Source organism: Helianthus annuus, chromosome 13 (genome assembly GCF_002127325.2).
Source record: "Helianthus annuus cultivar XRQ/B chromosome 13, HanXRQr2.0-SUNRISE, whole genome shotgun sequence".
Classification (NCBI taxonomy): domain Eukaryota; kingdom Viridiplantae; phylum Streptophyta; class Magnoliopsida; order Asterales; family Asteraceae; genus Helianthus; species Helianthus annuus.
In genome coordinates, this window is record NC_035445.2 from 120,483,417 (window position 1) to 120,491,724 (window position 8,308).

The window sequence follows — 8,308 nt, forward strand, 5'->3', positions numbered from 1 at the left end:
AATGTGGAGATGGTCTAATAGTTTCTTAGGATTTTTCATCTTTATCATACATATTTTTAGGGTGGTCGGAACGGGAAAAGAAATCTACAATTCCCGCAAGGAAGGGGTGATGTTATCATACTCTTTTTTTCTTGCTTCGTTTCCCACTCTCTCATAGAGGATTGGCTAAGTTGGTGAGTAATTTCTGATTCTTCGACCGGCCCTCTTTCCCAAGCTCATGTCTATGTGAATTTGTTTGGTGCAAGGTGCCCCTCTTTTTCGATGGTGCTTTATGGACAGACATCAAGCCTTAATACTAATCTATTTTGAAAAGCTTAGTTTAAAAAAAATTATGAATTTTAATATACAGTATGCTATCGTTCTATATAATCATTTTTCTTTGATTGTATTAGGAGTTATGTTAGTAATTTATTATAAATTGCATGAAATATCTAATTATCTAGAGATGATAAGTCCTTTCATACGGCTATTTTGACACACATTCTATTAGGTGGCTTGTTATGTAAATATATTTTACAGGGTATTATTGTTATTTTATGTACCTTCGGATCTTAAAATCACATCCATCTCTAAAAGAAACTCTTCATAACCACACATGCGAGACACTTACGTGTCTTTGTACAAGCTGAAAAGACCTTTAGCATGAAATAGTCATATATGTCCTAGGGTATGTAGAGAAGTTTTCACAATTCGCACATGAACTTTTTTTTAAATAAAACAATTCCATTTCTAAATTGGCAAACACAAACCACGCAACTTTCAGTCGAGAAAAGGTAACTATTCCCTGAGCTGTGCTCGCTTTTTGAGGATCTTGAAGAAACGGTTGACCATTTCTTCATATCATATATCGCCTCTATCATTTAGCAAAGGTCTCTCATATTTGGTGTAAATTTCCCATCTCGAACTTGTTGCCCTGAACGAACACAACAAATCACCTCAGATTGTATATTTCCAAAATATATACGTGACAATGTTAATAATCACCATAAAATAGAGAAAATAAAATAAAGATCTTAAACGAACCCGCTACTTTAAAATCAAAAGCTTGTGACACTTCTCATATAAACTTGTATTATTCCTAAGACATTTAAAATGACCGAATTACCCTTCTCGTTAACGAAAATAATAGATGAAGTTAACCCATTGGACTAAAATGGCAACAGCAAAACCTTTTTGAACCCACATGTGAAAAATAAAACTTTTGGACTAAACTGCCAAAATTACCCAAACCAAAGGGACTAAAATGACATTTAACTCTATTTTTTTATCTTAAACCCCAGTATTGGTAATACGTTAAGTCAGCCATATAGTGTCGTATGACATTTAAACTATGAATGATAAAAATGTTTTAAGTCACAAACTATAGAAATCAAAATGAAACGTACATAATGTAAAAACAAAATACAATAATTCTTTATAAAATGAATCATTTATTGCTAGTATTGACAACAAATTTCATCTTTGCTCGGAACAAATCTTTATCCACAATATCCAACCAGATCAAGTCAAATTCATCATATACAAAGAAAATCCAATAAATTATGGATGAATATTACATCTCATAATAATAGGCTTTTGTAACTACATAACAAAACAGGTCCCCAAAATCCCAAGGGCCAAGGTGTTTATTAAAAACACAACTAATACTTAAGTTTTTTGCCCATAGTATAATGATAAAATATATAATCCTTAAAATATCAAACACTTAAATGAATCACAAACATGTTTAAAATCTTGTGAGGCTGTTTGCAGCACAAACACGTCACTTTCCCACCCTTTTACCCATAATCTTGAAGACAAATATTTCCAATTAATTCTTGAGGTTTACCTTATCAAACCAGTCAAAAATCTTTGTTCTTCGCTGACCTTTTTGTCCCTAATTTGCTGAAAGGATTACAAAAAAAAAATTTATTTAAAAAAAACAACCTCAAAGTTCATTCTAAATCTATAAAACACTTGATCATGTTGCATCTAATAGTTAATCCAAAAGTGAGTAGCTTACAGTTAACTTCAAACAAGTCGGATATGGATTTGCTTGAACTTGAACATATTGTAACTCAAATCACCTTATCCATAGAAACCTAGTAATCTGATTTCCTATTGGTAAGAGTGTAATCACCACATCAACATCAATCTTTATCATTTCAATACAGTTTACGGTAGCAATTATCCCGACAAAAAGAACAATGCTCAACAAACATAGCAAACATAACTGCTATCGTGTTAGGGTACCTGTATAATAGTAAAGGAACACATTATGCACTTGAAAAACTCCACGAACCAGGCCAGTGTAAACGAAACCGATGCTTCAGCCCTTTTACATTCTGGAAAACCCATGCCGTCATTTACAGAAAAAAAATCAGATCTTTGGCAGATAGGTTCTCGTCGTCTCCAGAGGAATAACAAAACCCTAACAGAACACAATAAGAAACGAAACATATAGATTGAGATTCTGATAATCAATCGAGCGCTTAAATCTTTTAGTCCTCATCGATTCCATGCTTCTTGTAGCATCCAGATGTTAGATTTTGAGCTTCTTGTACAAATCCCTAAATTTCAATCAATCATGTACATAAGTAGATTCATTAACAAAATAAAAATGAAATAAAAACGAACGGACCGTATCTTCGATTTTCAAAGTGAGTCCTCTTCATAGCATTTAAGAGCACTACATCTCCCTGAAGATGATGAGAAATATGCGTTACCGCCTGTAGCACCGCTGCAAACCCTAGACTTCATCTCTATTGCCGTCGTCTTACCTGCATAGAGGCCGCCATCTTCACAAATATGTGGTTACATATTTTCTGAATTTTTCGTCTTACCTGAACAGAGGCCGCCATCTTCACAAATATGTGGTTACATATTTTCTGAATTTTGAAATGGGAGTAGGGATTTTGAGAGAGAGAGAGAGAGAGAGAGAGAGGGAGAGAGAGAAGGAAAGCAGCGTTTAAATTTTGAAATGGCATTAGGTTATCCACCTGATGTATATATGCTGTGATGGAGAGTGCATCTAGGATCTCATAAATGGATATAGTTTAAATTTTAAAAAGAATAAACTACCATTTTGGTCCTTGAGGTTTGGCCAGTTTTGCCATTTTAGTCCAAATCTCAAACCTTTTATATCTGGGTCCCTGTGGTTTCAGTTTTATTGCCATTTTGGTCCAAAAGTGAAATCTGACCAGATTCCCCAAATTAAACCCCCCTATTTTGTCCTTTTCCTCAGGGGTAATTTTGTCGTTTTTGTTTATTATAACAGGTTATTAATTAAACAAAATATAAACCCAAACTTAATCTCACCAATCCAGTTCACCCACAAAAAGAAAACCCATTCTCAGCATCAAAAAAAAATCCCCAAATCCAACCACAAAAATTCACAAATTTCTCTCCACTGTTCTAAAACTCTAATTGATAGAATCAAGCTTTTACATGCTTATAGTGTAGGTGTATGAATGGATATATGCATTTAAAACTGCGCCAGCAATAAAAGGATCAAATAATTAGTAATATTTTTACCTTCAACTTTATTTGATATGCAATCAACTGAAAGAGAGAAACAGAGGCTCCGGTGAACAGTTAGAGAGAGAAACGGTTAGAGGCTTCGGCAGCAGCAACGACGGTGTTAGCGGTGGTGCGGCGGCACCGTCGTTGACATTACCGGAGGCTCCGGTGAACAGTTAGAGAGAGAAACAGAGGTCGATCGCCGGAGCCATGGGATCTCCACCACCATACACCCACCACCACCGTACACTCACACCACCGTCTCCCCTCCACCACCGTACACCCACACCACCCATATTAATCTCCAACCCCTCTAATCTCCAATGTCTTCAACCAGATCTCTGATCACCACCACCAGAAAAGACGGGCGCACCCTCTATTCATGTTCTCCGATCACCTCCTTCTCGGCAGTTGATTTTCAGGATGTAGAGAGAGAGAGAGAGAGAGTGTGTGTGGGGGGGGGGAAGAGGGTGAGCTGAGAGAGTGTGTGTGTGCATGGAAGAGGGTATGCATACATACATATATATATATATATATTATTTTTAATTAATAATTAATAATTAGCTATAATAAAAGTATAATGACCAAAATGCCCATGGGGAAAAGGACAAAAACCAGGTTTTTTTTTTAGAAAACTGATGTGATTTGAGATTTGGACCAAAATGTTTCACACCCCGATTTCCACGTGTCTCACCGGTGGGGGATTACCGTGACGTAGTTGGCAACAATATAGTCAAACCACACAATATATGAATGCACAGCGGAAGCATAAAGATAATTATATTTCAACCATTGTTTGTAATATCAAATGTATTACGAATAGTCGAAAAGTATCCACAGGGGATCAAATGAAAATATAAGTAATGTTCAACAGACGTAGGAATCTTAAGCTTGCGAGACTCTTTATGATGCTAAGGAGAAATATCCAGCCAATTACGCATAGTACCTGCATTTAGTCTTTTTAGGAAAATACGTCAGTTTACACTGGTAAATACATTCAATCGACACTTTTGTAAAATGTTTATTAAAATTGATTTGAATGCACAAGGCACAAACTCTTTTATAACTTGGGAGAATTATTTAAATTTATAATCTTGTGAATGGATTACATGTTCCTTATGCGTTCAGTAGCCCGGATCTTGTCCGGGTTAAAGATCAATAGACACACCACATCAACTATTTATGCACTGACGAGTGTACGCCTACACTCCGCGCTTAGGTCGTGGCCATTTCGTAAAATGCTGCCAGGGATATCCGGGACGTGGTCATTAACCCCCCAAAGGCTTTTAAGTAACAAGACTGTTTAAACGAGCCGATCAAATTTATTCAATTATCCACTCAACGGTGGAGAATTTGATGCCCGATCAAGCGGTATGCTATATACCGTAACCCAAGCCCGTATAACGGAAAATAAGTTAAAAGTATTTACCTTTGCAAGTATAAGTCCTTAATTGAATAAATTGCAAATAGCTTTTACTGGTCTCCTATTCTGGAACGAAGGTTTAAAATAACCTATTAGAATCCTAACGGGTCTTTAATTTAGCCGTAGCTTAGACCGGTCAGTTTCAACGGATAGTTACGGTTTAATCGCGTGAAAGGCGAAAACCGGGAATGGAATGTGATTTTGACCCAACAAGTTTGAAGACTTGTTTTATATGGGTATAATAACCACACTCTGGATTTTGGGGTCAAAACAATATGGTTTGACCCGTTTCGGCTAGTTTATGTAAACTAGTTACATAAGCCGAACCGTGCGCGCAAAAGGCGCAACGGGTAACCGTAAGAGTCCTACACTGGTTTCCTAAGTCAATATGCTTTAAAGAGGTTGTGGTATCAGTAGGATACCTTCCATAATGCCCGTAACGAGTTTAAGCTCATATTATGCCCCGTAGGGGTATTTCGGTCTTTTTAAAGATTATAAAAGAGGTTTCTGAGTTCTACAGGAAATCTGAGTTTCCCGAACAGTTTATAAAGTCTAAAATACTTTATTTATTATTTAAAATTAGTAGCAACTGGAATCCGGTCAAAAGACCTTGTAGAACTCAAGTTATGGCCGGAAAGGGTATATTCGGTAATTACCGAACCGATGCCGTAACCGCAGGTTATGAGCAGGTTAAAAATAATTAAAAATCTTTAAAAATCCTAGAATATTATTTTACATTAGTGTGTAAAAGGTTTGGTGTCCAAATCTGGGTTTAGATAGGCGTTATGCTAATTGCGCTATTTAATTACAAAAGTTTCCGTAATTTGCGCTATTTAGCATAACTCCTATTCTGGACCTCGGATTGACGTGAAATTTTAGGGACATGCTTAGAAATCAGTAACTAAGGTTATGGTCCTTTCACATGTCCGAAATTCTCGTTTTAAATTAAAAAGGGCGTTACGGTCAACTTTTAAGCATTTAACGGAAATGTGTAAAAGACTCGGACAAACAACGAACCGGTCATAGAGGGTTATACCATCATGTAACCTGGTCCTAAGAGAGTCCTAAGACATATCTAAATCATACTTTAACGGGTCAGAACTGAAGTCAAAGCAAAAGTCAAAGTTTTGCGACTTTCGGCTCCGAACCGGGTCAAAACAGTAAATGGTCGGATCAAACAAGCTTAGACTAGTTAATATACTTATTATCATGTTTTATGAGTGTTTAAACAGGTTACACACTATCTACATTACTGATTATGCAAGAAATCGTAAAATAGCATTTCTGTTGACTTTTTCTAAGCACGTTTGACTCGACATTCGGACTAGTTAGAGTGGGAATCAGAGGGTGCCCTTTTAGGGGTTTAAAGCCCACATGATTACCAACATATAACTACTTTTGATTCGACAAACCACTGGACCATTTGTGATTTATCGCAAAGTCAATCGTTAATTACGACGGATTGACTTTTAAGCTAAACTATGCATAAACTAAGCCACAAAAGGGTAGGCATACTTACAGAAGCTTGTGCATGACTAGGGATGATAGAAGAATGCCTTAGAGCTCCAGAGATGAACTAGAATGCAGGTTTGAGGTGTGTTTCAATTGTGCGCAAGGCCTTGCCTTTTATAGTGAATTATGGTGCACAAGATCATTACAACTCACTCTACAATGGTTCATGGATGATCAGCAGGTGTCCTATAGTGCTAGGGGACATGTAGAGGGCACCCATGCTTCAATTAATGCAAACAAGATCGTTCACAAGCTCAAACATTGAATCTGTCCAAACTTTCTGCATCTGGGACTCGTACGCGGCCCGCATTGAGGATCAGGTCACTTGGACGCGGGCCGCCTGAATCCTCATGTCAGTAAACGGATCTTCAGGTGGCGCACGCCCGCATTGGCTTGCTTGTTTCCTTCACGCGGCCCGCCTGAGGGTTGATTTCCTAGATTTTCAAATCTTTTGTAATCATTAACCTGACCTTTCGGTTTCGAAGGGGTAACTTTGCGATTTGGCCCTCGATTATTTACAATTAAGGGCCTCATGACTTTTACCCGCATTGTTAAGTCCTCGGTTAGTTTAATTACTATCCGAAAAGCCTTAACTTTTATTGTTGACGCTTTTAACCCCTCGCATACGAATTTGATCATAACTTTCTCGTTTCAAAACGGAACTTCGCGAAATTTATATCGTATATTCTAGTGAGCGTATTTTACTGTTACAAAGACTCGGGTTCGTCAAAGGGTCACTCAGAGGTATAAATTAAACATGTTGACACAATTAACCCCTGTAGCTTGTAATCTCTCACTTTCTTCCGCGTTTCGCTCCGTACGATCCATGATTTATTCGTTTGAAGGTACGAGCATCATTTAGGGTTACTATACATTATATTTACCCCTCGTTGACATTTTTAACCCTCGAATTTACATACTTTCAAGGTTTGTCAACTTTAGTCCTTTATTTAATGTTTAATACTACGTGTAAACTCATGACACGTGTCAACATATTATTGGACACAAAATTTTGAGGTGTTACATCCTCACCCCCTTAAAATAAATCTTGACCCGAGATTTACTGAAACAATTAAGGGTATTTTTCTTTCATCGTGGCTTCAACCTCCCACGTGAATTCGGGACCTCTACGGGCATCCCATTTGACCTTAACAATAGGTACGTGCTTCCTTCGAAGCTTCTTTACCTGTCGATCTTCAATCGACAAAGGTTTTTCCACAAATTTTAAGCTCTCATCTATATGCACATTTGTATGTGGTATTACCAGTGATTCATCAGCGAAGCACTTCTTTAGATTGCAGATGTGGAACACATTGTGAATTCCATTGAGCTCCTCCGGTAAGTTTAGCTTATAGGCAACTGACCCGACACATTCGATAACCTCGAAAGGTCCTATGTATCTCGGGCTTAGTTTGCCTTTCTTACCGAAACGCATCACCCCTTTCCAGGGTGATACCTTAAGCAACACTTTTTCACCTACTTCGAAGTGAAGATCTTTACGCTTTGGATCTGCGTAACTTTTCTGCCTATCTCGGGCAGCCTTGAGACGATCTCGAATCTGGACAATCTTGTCCGTCGTTTCGAAGACTATCTCTGGTCCTGATAATTGGACATCTCCAACTTCTGCCCAACAAACAGGCAATCTACACTTTCCACCGTATAATGCCTCGAAGGGCGCAACCTTAATGCTGGTATGGTAGCTATTGTTGTAGGAGAATTCGATTAATGGTAGGTTCTTATCCCAACTACCACCCAAATCGATTGCACATGCACGTAGCATGTCTTCCAACGTCTGAATAGTACGCTCACTCTGACCGTCTGTCTGAGGATGGTAAGCCGTACTAAAATTCAAACGTGTGCCCAAAGATTGCTGGA

The 8,308-nt window shown here is 37.8% G+C and overlaps 1 long non-coding RNA gene across 1 annotated transcript; it reads right to left on the minus strand.

Moving 5' to 3' along the window:
• Positions 1 to 566: 566 nt before the first annotated feature.
• On the minus strand, positions 567 to 2,935 carry LOC110903188. Its single transcript, XR_004875787.1, has 5 exons — positions 2,621 to 2,935; positions 2,233 to 2,549; positions 2,003 to 2,097; positions 1,829 to 1,884; positions 567 to 913 (listed from the first exon to the last, which is right to left on the minus strand). It is a non-coding gene; the product is annotated as an uncharacterized LOC110903188 (long non-coding RNA).
• Between the last annotated feature and the right edge of the window lie 5,373 nt (positions 2,936 to 8,308).